This window comes from Mchenga conophoros, linkage group LG3 (genome assembly GCF_057382185.1).
Source record: "Mchenga conophoros isolate Kocher_MC1m ecotype Shallow Benthic linkage group LG3, M_conophoros_male_GT1.1, whole genome shotgun sequence".
NCBI classification, from domain to species: Eukaryota; Metazoa; Chordata; class Actinopteri; order Cichliformes; family Cichlidae; genus Mchenga; species Mchenga conophoros.
In genome coordinates, this window is record NC_140528.1 from 44,204,892 (window position 1) to 44,222,179 (window position 17,288).

At 45.0% G+C, this 17,288-nt stretch overlaps 1 protein-coding gene across 1 annotated transcript in view; it reads left to right on the forward strand.

The window, feature by feature from the left end:
• LOC146578878 (Fc receptor-like protein 5) overlaps positions 1-17,288 on the forward strand; it is a 209,377-nt gene that overhangs the window by 96,179 nt on the left and 95,910 nt on the right. The gene's annotated exons all lie outside the window — the stretch shown is intronic.

Genomic DNA, 17,288 nt, shown 5'->3' on the forward strand with positions numbered 1-17,288 from the left:
TGCACTCGTTCTGCTTATCTAAAAGTCATTGTAAATGGTGCAAGCAGAAGAATTATTCCTTATATTCCTCCTTTCTTCAGTTCAGTTTTGTTTATGTCGCCAATGAAGGCACTTTGGAAACAGTGGGAAGGAAAAACTCCCTTTTAACGGGAAGAAACCTCCAACACAACCAGGGTCAGGGAGGGGCGGCCATCTGTCATGACTGGTAGAGGTGAAGGGAGGAGGAAAGGAAAAGACATCCAGAATGCAGAGTGGCGTATATTGAGAGAAAAAGCTGACATAAGAAGAAACACTCAGCTCTAGGGATGGGTATCGTTTAGGTTTTATCCGATACCAGTACCAAACCGGTACTTTTGAAACGGTGCCGGTGTTTAAACAGTGCTCAAACCGGTGCTTAAAGAATGGAGAACACAAAATTGGTCCAAAAACCTCTCATGTTCAGCTGTTTTTTTTTGTAAAAAAATAACAATGTTAACCCTTTCTGCAGCTATGTGGCATATATGGCATCACTCTTGGCTGGAAGCAGTGCTTAAACAATGGAAAAAACACAAACTTTGTCCAAAAACCTCTCATGTTTAACTGTTTTCCACTTTTTCTTTGGTCATTTTAGCCTTTTTGGCCAGGGTGACGGGAGTATCTGCCATCAAACAAGAAGACAGCCGCATGTAGCTATGATGATGTTTGCTAGTTCACCTTACATGCATTAACTTAACAACATGGTTAGCCTACTCAACGTAAATTACACACGAACAACAGCTGCTGCTGCCATCATCATCCGTCATCATTTCTGCTACACTGGCAGGGCTAGGGACCAGGACTGCACTCTTCGGGTTTTTGGGGGATGTTGCTAACTCCGGGTCCGATAACAGGCACCACACCCGCAGTAGATGTGCTCGGTGTGAGGTCTCGCAGCAAGCTATCAAATACGGTGCATTTCTGGGCTTTTAAAAAAAATGCTATGCGTCGCCAGGTGTTTCATCAGATTTGAGGTGTTACCTCCTTTGCACAGCATCACAGTATCACCTTAAAGCACTTGTTGCAGGCTGCTGAGTTTGCATCTTTTGCTGTGAAGTACAGCCAGACTTTGACCGCTTCGCCTTGAGCATTTTAGCTCTGCTCTAAAAGAGCGTACGTACCTGGACCCGCCTACTATCCTCGGAAACGTAAAGTGATTGGCTAGAATCTAAAGTGTGTCACAGCTCAGGAAAAAAAAGCACTGAAATGTGCGCTGCTTTTCGGTCTGGTTACTACCGTTTATGTCAGAACCGGTGCCATCATGGCACCGGATACCGGTACCCATCCCTACTCAGCTCATCACGGGAATCCTCCAGCACCCGAGACCTATTGCAGCATAATTAAGGGAGGATTCATGGTCACCTGATCCAGCCCTACCTATATGGTTGGGCCACCCTTAGCAGCAATCAAATTAATGAAAACAATGCATTTATTTACAGCAAAAAATAACAACAAGAGTCACAATAATTCGCAGTGTTCATGTACTCTGTTTGTCAGTTGCCAGTCCCGTGCAGTGATTTTTCTCAGTGGTCCGCGGTGAACGTTCCACCCTCTCCTGTGTTAATGTGTTCAGTTCCCTCCACTCGTTTCCACAATCCTCCTGGAAAAAAGAGAGGCTACATTAAGTACATTCCCAAACACCGTCCAACAGAAACCCTTTCACCTCATGAACGGCAGAACTCACTGTGTTCATCAAACAATCCACACGCCAACTGTTGCTCGGCTACTCTGTCTGTGTCCCATTCCAGCAACCGCACACTCCGGAGTGCGCATTTTGAGACCTATTACGTCACAGCGACGCAACGACGGCTGTCCCAATACGAAAGGTACTCCAAATGCACTGTCGATTTCCCCAAATATCAAGCATGGTCTGGTGTACACTTCGTGGTCCCATATATCCCACAACTCATAGCGCGGTGGTTGGTGTGGATAATTTTGCCGAAAAATACGGCAGAAGGCAGAAGCGGAGCGCCCGAAGAGTAAACTTCCAAAAGTAAGTTCTGAAAATTATGTCACTTATTTATGTGCAAATGTTTAATATTGAAGAACATTAAAACATTACTGTTGGCCACATGTCGGCAAAGTTATGTGACATTAGCGATGTTTGTACTTTCAGTGTTAACTTGGTTTTAAAGCCTCCACTTCTAAATATATATATATATATATATATATATATATATATATATATATATATATATATATATATATATATATATATATATATATTTGACCTTAATCAAAGGAGCTTGCAAAGAAAAGCGTCTGGACTTCTTTAAGTTGCTTGAAGACGTTTCACCTCTCATCCGAGAAGCTTCTTCAGTTCTAAGGTCAAATGGTGGAGAGTCCCAGATATAAACCTAGTGGGAGTGACCCCCCACAGAGGCAAGGCAAGGCAAGGCAAGTTTATTTGTATAGCACAATTCAACAACAAGGTGATTCAAAGTGCTTTACAGAGACATTAGAAACAAGAACAAATAAAAAGCATGATTTAAAATTGATTAAAACAAGCAAATAAACTAACTAATTAACAAACAAACAAACAAACAAACAACAGTATATAAAATCAAAACAGATAAAATCAGAACAGTAGATAAAATCAGTAGTTAAATGTAAGTTTTGAAATTTAAGCTTAAAGTGTGGGTTTGGTGCTTTATTCAAATGCAGCTGAGAACAGGTGAGTCTTCAACCTGGATTTAAATAAACTGAGTGTTTCAGCTGATCTGAGGCTTTCTGGGAGTTTGTTCCAGATATAAGGAGCATAAAAGCTGAATGCAGCTTCTCCGTGTCTGGTTCTGACTCTGGGAACTGATAAAAGACCGGATCCAGATGACCTGAGGGATCTGGAAGGTTCATACTGGGTCAGGAGGTCATTGATGTATTTTGGTCCTAAACCATTCAGAGCTTTATAGGCCAGCATCAGAACTTTAAAGTCTATCCTCTGACGGACAGGCAGCAGAGGGACAAAAGGACCCCCTGATGATCCTCTAATCGCCTGAGCCAAGGTGGGAAACTGGGCGTGGGTCCCAATCAGCCAGAGTTTCGGGTGAGTTCATTGTGAAACCTGGCCCCACCTTATCATGCGAATTCCTGAGGTCAGATGGCCCAGGATGTGAGTGGGCGTTAAGGCGTCTGGGAAGGGATCTCAAAACTGGATTATAGATGGCAGAGAGTTGGTGTCGTAAACCCCCGCCTCTGTTCAAAGATGGTCGCTCACAGTGGACATAGATGGATTCTTTCACTCCTCTTTCAAACCATCTGTCCTCTCTGTCCAAAATGTGAACATTGGCATCCTCGAAAGAGTGTCCTTTATCCTTAAGATGCAGATGGACTGCTGAGTCTTGTCCTGTGGAGGTGGCTCTTCTCTGTTGTGCCATGCGCTTGTGAAGTGGCTGTTTGGTCTCTCCAATGTAGAGGTCTGAGCATTCCTCGCTGCACTGTACAGCATACACCACATTGTTAAGTTTGTGTTTTGGCGTTTTGTCTTTCGGGTGAACCAGTTTCTGTCTGAGCGTGTTGCTGGGTCTGAAATACAATGGGATGTCATGCTTGAAGAAAACTCTCCTGAGTTTCTCTGATACGCCGGCTACATAGGGGATGACAATGTTGTTGCGTCTGTCCTCCCTCGCTGGTGTCTGGTCTTCTTTTCTGTGCCTCTTTGCTGACTTTAAGAACGCCCATTTAGGATAGCCGCACGTTTTGAGTGCTTCCTTTACATGTGTGTGTTCCTTCTTTTTTCCTTCAGGCTTAGAGGGAACATGTTCTGCCCGGTGGTGTAGGGTCCTGATTACTCCAAGTTTGTGTTCCAAAGGGTGATGGGAGTCAAAGAGGAGGTACTGGTCCGTGTGTGTGGGCTTCCGGTAAACTTCGATGTTGAGTTTGCCGTTCTCTTCAATGTGCACAGCGCAGTCCAGGAAAGGCAGACAGTTGTCCTTTGTGTCTTCCCTGGTGAACTTGATGTTCTTATCCACAGCGTTAATGTGCACAGTGAAGGATTCCACTTCTTGTGTCTTGATTTTGACCCAGGTGTCGTCCACATATCTGTACCAGTGGCTGGGTACTCTTCCTTTGAAAGAGCCAAGAGCCTTCCTTTCCACTTCCTCCATGTAAAGGTTGGCTACAATAGGTGACATGGGGGAGCCCATGGCACAGCCATGTTTTTGTCTGTAAAAGCCTTCGTTGTACTTGAAATATGTAGTGGTGAGGCAGAGGTCTAACAGTGTGCAGATCTGATCGGGTGTGAAGTTGGTCCTGTCCTCCAAGGAGCTGTCTTCTTGTAGTCGTTTTCTGACTCTCAGGAATTCTCAGGAATTCGCATGATAAGGTGGGGTCAGGTTTCACAATGAACACACCCGAAACTCTGGCTGATTGGGACCCACGCCCAGTTTCACACCTTGGCTCAGGCGATTAGAAGATCATCATCATTATATCTGGGACTCTCCACCATTTGACCTTAGAACTGAAGAAGCTTCTCGGATGAGAGGTTGTGATGCCTCAAAGGCATTTATTTCATTTATCTTTAATGTTTGCTTAAAGTAATTCTTTTGTATGTATTTAAGTTAGAAAGAACAGTAAAAAGAGTTAAAAATGTTAAGAAGCTTTAATTTTGAAGGTGAACTTGCTAATAACCTCACTTCCTGGTGGGCTACCTGTATTGCTTCATTTCCTGTTTAATTCCTCTTCCTGGATCTCTAAGAGGGAGAGTGACATGCGGTCTTGCTCTGAGACTTATCCACAGCCATCCACTTGGGAACATTGTTCAGGCAACGCCGTAAGTGTATATATTTCATGATGAAGGTGTTAAAAAGGCATAAATAGCGATATTTGTTAGAAATTATATTTTGTTTGTGATTCATGGAGGTTGATTTGTACATGTTAAAAAAGGCAGTTTTGATGATCATTACTGTTGCTAAAGCTAACACGAAGGTGTAAGGTCACATTTTGAGTTATTTCGTGATGCAATATTTATGTAAACGATCATTTTTTCTATTCTGTATTTCTTTTCAACTACAGTTTTCACCGCTTGTCAAATGAAGATTCTGAGTAAAAAGTCAACTCTACTCGGACTCGTGTATTCATTGACAGAGGTTTAGCTTGGTGTTTGATCAGAGTTGCTACACTCTGCAACAGAACACTACAGTGAAAAGGCGGCACTCGATGGTCCTACGTGTTCATGATGGCAGCAAGCAACAAGTCATCGGTATCAAATACCAGGAGCAACGTGACATCAGCATCATCTGTAAGTGCGGCTCGCGCCAGAGCTAAAGCAGAAGCTTCTAAGGTACGAGCATCATATGCTAGCCAGGAGGCTAAATTAAAATTGGAAAAGGCTGCTAGAGAAGCAGAAAGGAAAACTAGAGAAGCTCAAAATCAGTTGGAAGCCGCTAGAATTGATACAGAGCTGGAAGTGCTAACATTAAATCGTGAAGCAGACGCAGCCATCGCTGAAGCACAGGTGTTAGAAGATGTAGCAGAAATGCATGGAAATGTAGAAAATGTGAAATCTGAGTCAGAAGACAGGCTTAGATTGCAACGTACCAGTGAATATGTTTGCTCTCAAAATGATCAGAATCAGTCTACCTTCGCACCAGTATCTGTCCCACCTGTTAAATCTGTAGACCGTGCAGAATCACAAGACAGTTTCAGAACATGGCATCCACCTGTAAGCTTAGCGGAATTCCAACATAGCAATAGCAAGCCCAAGCCTGAAGTGGATAATGGGACGTATCCACCCACAACAAACCTGTCTAAACTGACCAGAGCTGAATTGAAGACCGACGTCGAAAGAACAAACCCTCGCACGTATATAGGTGCTCAATCACAAACACCCCGGCATATGCGTCCAGTGAGCGTGTCACAACCACCAGACCCTCTGGCACAATATTTGGCGTGACGTGATCTCGTTACGTCAGGACTGTACCAATTTGATGATAAGCCAGAGAATTTCCGTGCATGGCGGTCCTCATTCACTAATGCTGTGACTGAGGTTCAACTTACAGAAACACAAGAATTAGACCTCATGACCAAATGGTTAGGAAAAGAGTCTGGAAAGCAAATAAGATGCATACGCTCAGTGCATGTGAATAATGCTGGTTTGGCTCTGCGCAAGGCATGGGAGAGGTTGAATGACTGCTATGGTGCCCCTGAGATGATCGAGCAGTCACTGTTTCAGAGACTTGACAGTTTTCCAAAAATTGCAGCCAAAGATCACATCAGATTACGTGAACTTGGGGATTTGCTTATGGAGATACAAGGCGCCAAGGAGGATGGATACCTCACTGGGCTGTCATATCTAGACACCTCCAGAGGTATTGGACCCATAGTAGACAAGCTCCCATATGGGCTCCAGGAGAAGTGGGTGTCATCTGGGTCGTGGTACAAAGAGGAGAATAACGGCTGCTTCCCTCCCTTTAGTTACTTTTGTAACTTTGTCTGTCATGAGGCAAAGAAGCGAAATGACCCCAGCTTTATTCGTCAAAGCAACGGCACAAACCCCACTAAGCCAGAAAGATTACCTATGAAGAGCTTTAACACCAACAAGTCTATCGCGGTTCACAAAACAGATGTCTCTACTATCAACAGCGACCCTAACAAGAACTGCCCATTGCACAATAAACCTCACCCACTTAAAAAATGCAGGACATTCAGAAACAAGTCCATCGATGACAGGAAGGCCTTTCTAAAACAGAAAGGAATATGCTTCAAGTGTTGTTCTTCAACTTCACATGTTGCCAAAGACTGCAAATCTTCCGTGAAATGCTTAGAGTGTGAAAGCATCTATCATGATGCAGCTATGCACCCTGGCCCACAACCTCAACTCACCAAGGCTCCTCCACCACCACAAGAGAACGGCGGGGAGGGAGAAGATGACTCTAATGTAACTGATGTTAGAACCAGCTGCACAGAGGTTTGTGGCCCCGGCCAGTGGGGTCGTTCTTGCTCTAAGATCTGCCTTGCAAAGGTCTACCCCAAACATTCAAAACACAAAGCCATTAAAGCTTATGTAATTCTGGACGACCAGAGCAATCGCTCTTTAGCCAGGCCAGAGTTCTTTGAGCTGTTTGGTGTGGAGAACGAACTACTCTTATACCATCTCAGAACATGCTCCGGTGTCATCGAAACGTATGGCAGAAAGGCAGAAGGATTCCAGATAGAGTCGTTGAATGGCAACGTGCTCATACCTCTTCCACCACTCCTTGAGTGCCCTGAAATCCCTAACAATCGAGCTGAAATCCCAACACCAGGTGCTGTTTTGCATCATCCTCATCTCCACCATATAGCCAAACACATGCCCGATCTAGACCCAGAAGCAGAGATACTCCTGCTGCTCGGGAGAGACGTGCTTATAGCACACAAGGTCAGGCAGCAAGTTAACGGGCCACACAACGCTCCCTTTGCACAACGTCTCGATCTAGGCTGGGTGGTGATAGGGGAGGTGTGCTTAGGTAATGTGCATAAGCCAACGGTGGACACATTCAAGACCCATGTGGTAGACAGCGGTCGCCATTCCATATTTCAGCCCTGTGCAAGTTTCATGCATGTCAAAGAAACACAGCCAAGCTTCAGCAAGTCTAACAAAATGCCAGAGAGGATGCTAGGACACACAGTGTTTAACCAATCTGAACATGATAACAAACCTGCTCCATCAATAGAAGATATCCTCTTCCTAGAGATCATGGATACAAATGTCCACAGAGATGACACTGGTAGTTGGGTTGCTCCATTGCCGTTCAAGGAGCCAGGGCAACGTTTGCCAAATAATAAAGAGCATGCGGTTAAGAGGTTTGAATCCTTGCAACGCCAATTCAGGAAGAAACCTGAGATGCAGAAGCAATATGTGGCATTCATGGTGAAGATCATTGCCAACGGTCACGCAGAGGTGGCACCACCCTTGAGGGAAGATGAAGAGTGCTGGTTTCTTCCATCATTCGGGGTATACCACCCACAAAAGCCCAACCAAATCAGGGTGGTTTTTGATTCCAGCGCTCAGTACTGCGGGGTCTCCCTCAATGACGTGCTTCTGACTGGTCCCGACCTCAACAATTCTCTCTTGGGCGTCCTTCTACGCTTTCGAAGGGAGAGAGTAGCTATCCTCGCCGACATCCAACAAATGTTTCACTGCTTTTTGGTTCATGAAAGGCACCGCAACTACCTCCGGTTTTTGTGGTATGAGGACAACGACCTCACCAAGGCAGTTATCGACTACCGCATGAGGGTTCATGTCTTTGGCAACTCACCATCTCCGGCTGTTGCCATCTATGGTCTGCGAAGAGCCATTGCTGAAGGTGCCCAGAAGTACAGTGCCGACACAATGAAATTTGTGGAAAGGCACTTTTACGTGGATGATGGCTTGGTGTCTCTCCCATCTGAAGCAGAAGCAATCAACCTTCTCCAACAGACTCAGGCTTCACTTGCTGAATCAAACCTCCGCTTGCACAAGTTTGTGTCGAACAGTCCAGCAGTCACTGGAGCTTTCCCGCCAGAAGATTGTGTCCCGCTCATCAAGGATCTGGATTTGAGTGGGGAGACAGCACCCATGCAGCGCAGCCTGGGTTTGCTTTGGGAGATCAGAAAAGACACATTTACATTCTCTGCATCAACTATTATCAAACCTTTCACTCGACGTGGAGTCCTCTCCACTGTCAATAGTGTTTTTGATCCGATGGGTATGCTGGCACCTGTCACAATCCAGGGACGAGCTCTTCTTAAGGAACTTAGTTCGGAACTGACCGACTGGGATGCACCTCTCCCAGAAGACAAGCTGAAGAAATGGGAAACCTGGAGAGATTCTCTTCAAGTCCTAAAGGAGCTTCATGTGCCACGTGCATACACATCAACCTCGCTCACCAAAGCTGTGCGCACAGAGTTGTTTGTATTCTCAGATGCCTCAACTATGGCCATTGGGGCTATCGCTTACTTGAGAGCCATCCAGGAGGATGGAAAAGTGGAAGTAGGATTTGTTATGGGCAAAGCCAAATTAGCACCCCAGTCTGAACCAACAATCCCAGTATCGAACGCTGCACTGAGGTCTAGCAGGACAAGCACAGAGATGAGTCCACTGTCAGAGGCCATAAGAAGATCATTTGTAACCTTCACTAAAGCTGTTTCTGTGCTGTGATGAGCTCTGAAACCTGACTGAAACTCTTCAAATAAACCATTCCTCTGCAGATGATCTGTTAGCTGTTTGACAACTACTCTTTCAAGGATTTTTGATATGAAAGGAAGGTTGGAGATTGGCCTATAATTAGCTAAGACTGCTGGGTCTAGAGATGGCTTTTTGAGTAAAGGTTTAACTACAGCCAGCTTGAAGGCCTGTGGTACATAGCCGATTATTAGAGATAGGTTGATCATATTTAAGATCGAAGAATGAATTAATGGCAGGACTTCTTTGAGCAGTTTTGCAGGAGTGGGGTCTAAAAGACACGTTGATGGTTTGGAGGAAGTAATTATTGAAGTTAACTCAGAAAGATCAACTGGAGAAAAAGACTAAATGAATATCAATGGCACTAAAAGTAGCTGTAGATAATGTTACATCTCTGAGATGATTATGGGTATTGTTTTTCTCTAATGCTTAAAATTTTATTTGTGATGAATTGTAAGATGTTCTAGCTTTGCGAAGGCCTTTCAAACTATGATGATCTAAATTTGTGACACACCATTTCTTCTCCAGCTTATGAGTTATATGCTTTAGTCTACGTGTTTGAGAATTATACCAGGGACGTCTGGTATAATTATACCAGTATTAATGGTTTGAGGCTCTATTTTTCCCAGGAGCTACAGAATCCAGAGTTGTACATAGTGAGGAGATAAGTAAATAAATTCACTATCACTAACCAGGTATGACAGAGCGTTCTCACTCCCGAGGCGTAACATGTCGACGTTTTGTCACGTCCCGCGGCGTTCCTGAGGAACGCAAAAGGAGACCTTCGGCGTTCTTATGGTACGCGGCGGGTTATGGCTGGAATCCAGTGCAATGACGCTCCTGCGGTAATAGATGTTCCAGCCCTGTATTCCAGCCCTGACCATAACCTTATTCCTGACCTTAACCAGGACTTTAATGATGTTAAATAGCGTGTTTCTAAGCGATTTGAAGAAAAAGAGCGAACATGTGTAGATTCAGTCCATACAGTTCTCATATGTCCTCTTTTTTCCGAGGTCGTCATTTAGGAACGTGGTGGGTAGCCGAAAACGTAATATGGTGACGATTTGTCACCTAGCGTAAAATGTTACGCTTTGGGAGGGAGAACGGGTTGGGTATGATCTATGCTTAAAGTCTGTGTGTGAACCCAGAAAGAAATAAGTTATCATATTCTGTAATGCACTCTGCAATTTTGTAGATTGCATTTACATTGTTCAAGTTGTTGTGCTGTATAACCACGCTGAAAATAAATTCAGTTTTAAGTCTACATCTGGGCTTGTGGTGTGCTATCTGTTGTACTCATGGCAGATTATGAGGAGTTAGTATAATGCATCAGTTTATGCTTGTGGTATGGGTGAAACATAATGGCAGTAGCTTCAGTATGTGTTCCTATTTATCACAATGAAAAGCTTTGCAGTATCTGCTTTATAAGGACAGTATGTTTATTACTTTACGATGCACTAATAGACATTTCGACTGCAGTTCGGTTGTGTTATTTAAATGGTAAATGGCCTGTATTTGTACAGTGCTTTTACTAGTCCCTAAGGACCTCTAAGCACTATTACACATTCACACACAGGTGATGGCCACAGCCACCCTGGGGCAGACTGACAGAGGCGAGACTGCCAGACACTGGCGCCACCGGGCCCTCTGACCACCACCAGTAGGCAACGGGTGAAGTGTCTTGCCCAAGGACACAACGACCGAAACTGTCCAAGCCGGGGCTCGAACCGGCAACCTTCTGATTACAAGGTGAACTCCCAACTCTTGAGCCACGATCACCCTGTGATTTTATGGGTTTTGTTTATGTAGTTTGGTACAACATTTTCTATTTAATTTAAGATGGTCCAGTGCTCTTATAACATTTTTTCAGTCACCAGGGTTGTCCTTGTCAAGGTTTGAGAGCAACAAGTAAAAAAGCATTCTCGAAACAAGTATTCAAAAGTTTTACAAAAAAGAAACAAGTGATTGTAAATTAAATGTTTCCCTGTACCATGGTCAGAGAGATTGCTTTTATACCACCATATTTCCAGTTTAAAAGACTGACTTTTAAAGCACTTATGCTTTGAAAAAGGCAGGTTAATGAAGAGCTGTCCTAGGCTATCAAACAGCTCTCCACTGTATTTGATCTCATCTGTGATAATGTTGGGTTAAAAAAGTGAAAAGTGGTGTTCCTTTCAAAAAGCTTTTTACGCTTTGTGCGTGCCTTCCTCAGTCTGAAACCTCAAACTAACCCGAGAATCAAAACTCTTTAATTGTGACCTCATTGTTGATGTGCAAAACAACCTAGCAAAACTCTGTTAAAGGTAAAAACTCACCAGCTCAGATTAACACAATATGCTGTATGAGTATAGTCTTTCAATAGTCGGATTGGTCGGATGTTTACTTTGTATAGAGTTAACTGCATGTTTACTAATGAGGAAGCCAAAATACTACTGTTAGTTTTTAAATATAATGCAGTCCAGAATACCGGCGCCACCAACAATGGCTTCAAAAATGCATATAAAGTCAAAATGATTAAGTGTCTGATGTGAACAACACCTTTTAGATGAAATGGTCTCAGAATGGAGTACCTTGTGGTAATACTTCAGGAGTGTTATACTGTACATACTTCTGCTAGCTGGCAGAAGACTATTGCTGCAGGTGGTGTAGCTCAGACACACTCTGACCACATCCTGCCCCACTTTTCACTTCATGCTCAGACTATAACACCAGAGCCTTTATTACCTAAACGATTCCATGACGTCACTACACCAGAGATGAGTGTAAGGATTGGGGAAAACCAGCTGGTTGTTCCTCTAACCTCACTGCCATCCTGACAGTCATCTCTGAAAAAACTGAACTATAGATTTCACTCAGACTTTAGTTTGCAGCTCATAGTATGGAAATTGCAAAGTGCTGAAAGACTCATTAACACATTCTTAGTATTGAACATACCCTACTAATTATGCAAGTGCTCTTAAAAGTTTGAGTTAATGCTTTAGTGTTGTGCTCTCTGATTGTTTTTTTGTTTTGTTTTACTGACCAATAGCTGTCCATGAGGCCAAAATATATTAAACATTACTGAAATAACTTTTTACTGAATAAAGTGTAATGTGTGGTGAGGCAGACGGCGTGGCGTGAGGACATTGTGGACCCAAATACAGGCATGCAAGCGAGGGCGGATACTAGCAGAAAGGTGTGTTTTTATTCTGACTGTGACGAATACAAACAAAAGGCAAGGACAATTAGAAAGGAAAATAGCAAAACCTATCAAAGCCTGAGACAGAAAATCAAGGAGGAGATACAAAAGAACACCGAGGATGACACGCTGGGGCAAAATGGAGGAAAGCACGCAGACAGACCAACGAGGAACAAAGCACACACTATATATACACAAACGAGGTAACAAAATGCACAACAGGAGGGAGACACAGCTGAACCTAATTAGACAAGACTAGACAGGGGGGAAGCAAAACATCATACATTCGCATACAACACAGACTGTCAAAGTAAAACGGGAAACACACAAACGTAATGGCAACGATGACAAGGAAGAGACAGAGAACATAGACACCTGAAACGTGGGACGGGAAAGGCACAGAGTAGACATAGAAACCAGGATAACATAACACGGAACACAGGGGGAGTCACGTTAACAAAACCTAAAGACTAGAAATCAGTATATACAAAGGAACTTCGGGAGCTAGAAACACAAAACAGAAGCCAAGAGACTAGTAATGATGAATCATGATGAAACCAAAGATTAATAATAATAATACAAAACAAAAAACGCAATAGGTCACCGACCCAGGACCATGAGATAAAGACAGATATAATGTCCATAACCATGGATCAAATGAGAGAAATTCATTAACAACAGTTCCTAGCAGTCTGCTGGTGTCCACCATCCAGGGAATATCACAGCTATCAACTACCTTGCAGCCACAGCTCTGTACAGTATGTTCTGTACACCTGAACATATAAGGAGCCCTCCACCACAATAAGGTTGCAGTTCATGGAGGGACTTGAAAAGAAACCAGTTAAGATAGTTGGGCATCTGATTGGGATGTCTCCTGGGCTAGGTGCTCTGAGCCTGTCCTAGAGGGAGAAGACTTTGGGGTGGATGCACGACACGCCTAAGAGATTATGTCTCTTGGAAAGCTGAAAAAGCTTGGCCTTGGAAACCGCTGATGTTCCCCCAGATGAGCAGGAGGATGAGCATCTTTATCTTAAATCGTTTTTACTTTTATTAGATGTACTTAATCGGTGGCTTACAGTGCCACCCCACATGTTCAACCTATTTCTGCATGGGTTTATGTCAGATACTTCAGCTTCCTCCCGCAGGCTGAAAATATGCAAGTTGAGTTAAATGGTGATTCTAAGCTGTGTTAGCTCTTGTGTAATAACCAGAAGTAGGCTGGGATAATCTCCACTGCCCATGACTTTTGGATAGTGTGACAACCCACTCCATCTTGCCTTTCTGTTGGCCTGTTTGTGCATGTTTTGTGCCTCGTTTGCAGGTATTGGGGGGGGGGGGGGGGTGGGGGGGGTGAAGACAGCCATTTGCAATTAGTGAAAATGGCAACACCTGGGCCTAGCATGCCAGAGCTCTATAAAAGCCATCTGAGCTCAGTCACCAACACGCTCTCATTCCAAAACATAATATACTGACGTTATGGGATAAATCATCGGTATGTTAGGTTTTGGCCACCCAACATGTCTTCCAAAACATGAGAACCATTTGGAATGAATCTACACATGTATATTATTTTTACTTTCTTATTACGAATCACATTGGAAAACACTATTTGACACAATTAAGGTTGTGGTTAAGATTAGGATTAAGGCTATGGTTAGGGGTAAGGTTATTGTTAGGGCTGGAGACACAGCTGAAGTAGATAGATCGATCGATCGATAGATCGAACTTTATTAATCCCTCGGGTGGGTTCCTCTGGGAAATTCGATTTCCCAAAAAGAATATTATATATATATATATATACATACACACACACACACATAAATACAGAGACAATATAAATAAAATATACGAAGGGGATAAATAGAATAAATAGGAATAAAAAATAAAAAATACAAGTGAATTGCACATTTCAAGTATTGAGGTCTATTGCACTGTTGACTATTTACAAAAGTATTGCACAAAAGGTATTGCACAGTGAGGTGAAGAGGCACTACAGCTTAGTTGTTCCCCCCTCCTTTGTCCTCCTGTTTCCCCTCCCTCTCCCCTCCAGAGAGGAGTTAAACAGTCTGATGGCGTGTGGGACAAAGGAGTTTTTAAGTCTGTTAGTTCTTGTCTTTGGGAGAAGCAACCTGTCACTGAACAGACTCTTCTGGTTGTTAATGGCCGTGTGCAGAGGATGCCTGGCATTGTCCATAATGTCCATCAGTTTCTTTAATGTCCTTTTCTCTGCCACTGTCACCAGAGTGTCCAGCTTCATGCCGACCACAGAGCTAGCCCTCCTGATCAGTTTCTCCAGCCTGGATGAGTCCTTCTTTGCTGTGCTGCTCCCCCAGCACACCACAGCATAGAAAAGTACTCCAGCAACCACCGACTGGTAAAACATCCTCAGGAGCTTCCTGCAGATGTTAAAAGACCTCAGCCTCCTGAGGAAGTACAGTCGGCTTTGGGCTTTTTTATACAGGTGCTCTGTGTTGCATGACCAGTCCAGTTTATTGTCCACCCACAGCCCGAGGTACTTGTACTTGTTGACCACCTCCACCTCCACCCCCTCTATCTGAACCGGCAGTGGACCTGCTCTAGACCTCCCGAAGTCCACAACCAGTTCCTTAGTCTTTGAGGTGTTGAGTTGCAGGTGGTTTGTGTGACTCCATGCGACAAAGTTCCTCACCAGACTTCTGTACTCCTCTTCCTGATCATCCCAGATACACCCCATGATGGCTGTGTCGTCTGCAAACTTCTGAATGTGGCATAATTCAGAGTTGTAGCAGAAGTCAGAGGTGTACAGGGTGAAGAGAAGAGGGGACAGCACAGTTCCCTGTGGTGCTCCTGTGCTGCTGACCACTGTGTCAGACGTGATGTCCTTCAGCCTGACGTACTGTGGTCTGTCGGTGAGGTAGTAGGAGATCCAAGCCACCAGGCAGGGGTCCACCTCCATCCTGTTCAGTTTTTCTTGAAGCATACAGGGCCGGATGGTATTAAAGGCACTGGAAAAGTCAAGAAACAGGATCCTGACCGTGCCTTTTCCCCCATCCAGGTGTGAGTGGGCTCTGTGTAGGAGGTACAGGAGGTACAGGTGTCAGTTTCCTACAGAGTTAAAAGCCAGGGAATAAAAATAGGTTTTCAATCTGGACTTAAAGACCTGCACTGATGACGCTTGTCTAATTTGGAGGGGAAGGTTATTCCAGAGCATCAGAGCCGCAATTGAAATGGCACGGTCTCCTCTGCATTTCAGCCACGACTTAGGGACCGACAGCAGCAGCTGCTCAGCTGAATGGAGCGAGCGAGGAGGAACGTGGCTTCAGCAAATCAGATAAATAGACAGGAGCCAGACCATTTAAAGATTTAAAAACCAATAAAAGGACTTTAAAACAAATCCTAAATTCAATGGGAAGCCAGAACCGGAGTGATGTGATCGAATTTCCTACTACCGGTTAAAAATCGCGCCGCCGCATTTTGCACTAACTGCAGGCGTGACAAGGTGCCCGACCCGACCCCTATTAAAAGGGAATTACAATAGTCCAGACGTTGAGTCTGGACTATTGGTGAAGTCAGAGGTGTACAGGGTGAAGAGAAGAGGGGACAGCACAGTTCCCTGTGGTGCTCCTGTGCTGCTGACCACGGTGTCAGACGTGATGTCCTTCAGCCTGACGTACTGTGGTCTGTCAGTGAGGTAGTCGGAGATCCAAGCGACCAGGCAGGGGTCCACCTCCATCCTGTTCAGTTTTTCCTGAAGCATACAGGGCCGGATGGTATTAAAGGCACTGGAAAAGTCAAGAAACAGGATCCTGACCGTGCCTTTTCCCCCATCCAGGTGTGAGTGGGCTCTGTGTAGGAGGTACAGGATGGCATCCTCCACTCCGACACCCGCCTTGTATGCAAACTGTAGTGGGTCCTGGGCATGTTGTACCTGTAGTCGGAGGAGGTTGAGGAAGAGCCGCTCTAGAGTCTTCATAAGATGTGACGTCAGTGCCACCGGTCGGAAGTCATTCAGCTCATTGGGCCGGTTCTTTTTGGGGACCGGGACGATGCAGGATGTCTTCCATAGGGCGGGCACTCTCCCCAGTCGCAGACTGAGGTTGAAGACTCGTTGTAGCGGCTCCCCAAGCTCAGCAGCACACGCCTTTAGCATCCTAGGACACACCTTGTCTGGGCCTGCTGCCTTTCTGGGGCAAAGCTTCCTCAGTTGTCTCCTGACCTGATCCACTGTGACACTGGGAGATGTTTGGGAGGAGGGGAGGGGGGGGGAGATGTCTTGCTGCTGAGAGAGGGATTGGAGGAGGGGGGTGTCATGGTGTCAGGAAGGGGGGGAAGCGAGGGAGGTAGGAGAGTGGGGATTGGACTCTGTAGTGAAGGTGAGGGTGAGGGTGGGGGGGTTGTGGGCTGGTCAAACCTGTTGAAGAAGTTGTTGAGTTCGTTTGCCTTCTCCACAGTCCCCCCCACTGTGTTTTTCTTGGTGTTGTGGCCTGTGAAGGTTTTCACACCATTCCAGACCTCCCTCATATTGTTCCTCTCCAACTTCTGCTCCACCTTCCTCCTGTAGGTGTCCTTTGCTTCCCTCAGGCAGCGTTTCACCTCCCGCTGTGCTGCTTTCATCTCCTCCTTCACTTTGCTCCTGAAAGCCTTCTTCTTCATGTTGAGGACAGCTTTGACTTCCTGTGTTACCCACGGTTTGTTATTAGGATAACACCGTACCGTCTTAGCAGGGGCGACCGTGTCCACACAAAAGTTGAGGTAGTCTGTAAGACAGTGTGTCACCCCCTCTATGTCCTCACCATGTGGGCTCAAGAGCACATCCCAGTCTGTGGTGTCATAACAGTCCCTCAGAGCATCCTCCTTTTCTGGGGTCCATCTCCGGATGGAGCGCGTTGTGACCGGCTGCCTTTGGACGAGGGGTGTGTATTGTGGCTGTAGGTAAACCAGGTTGTGGTCTGACTTCCCTAGTGGGGGGAGGGGGGT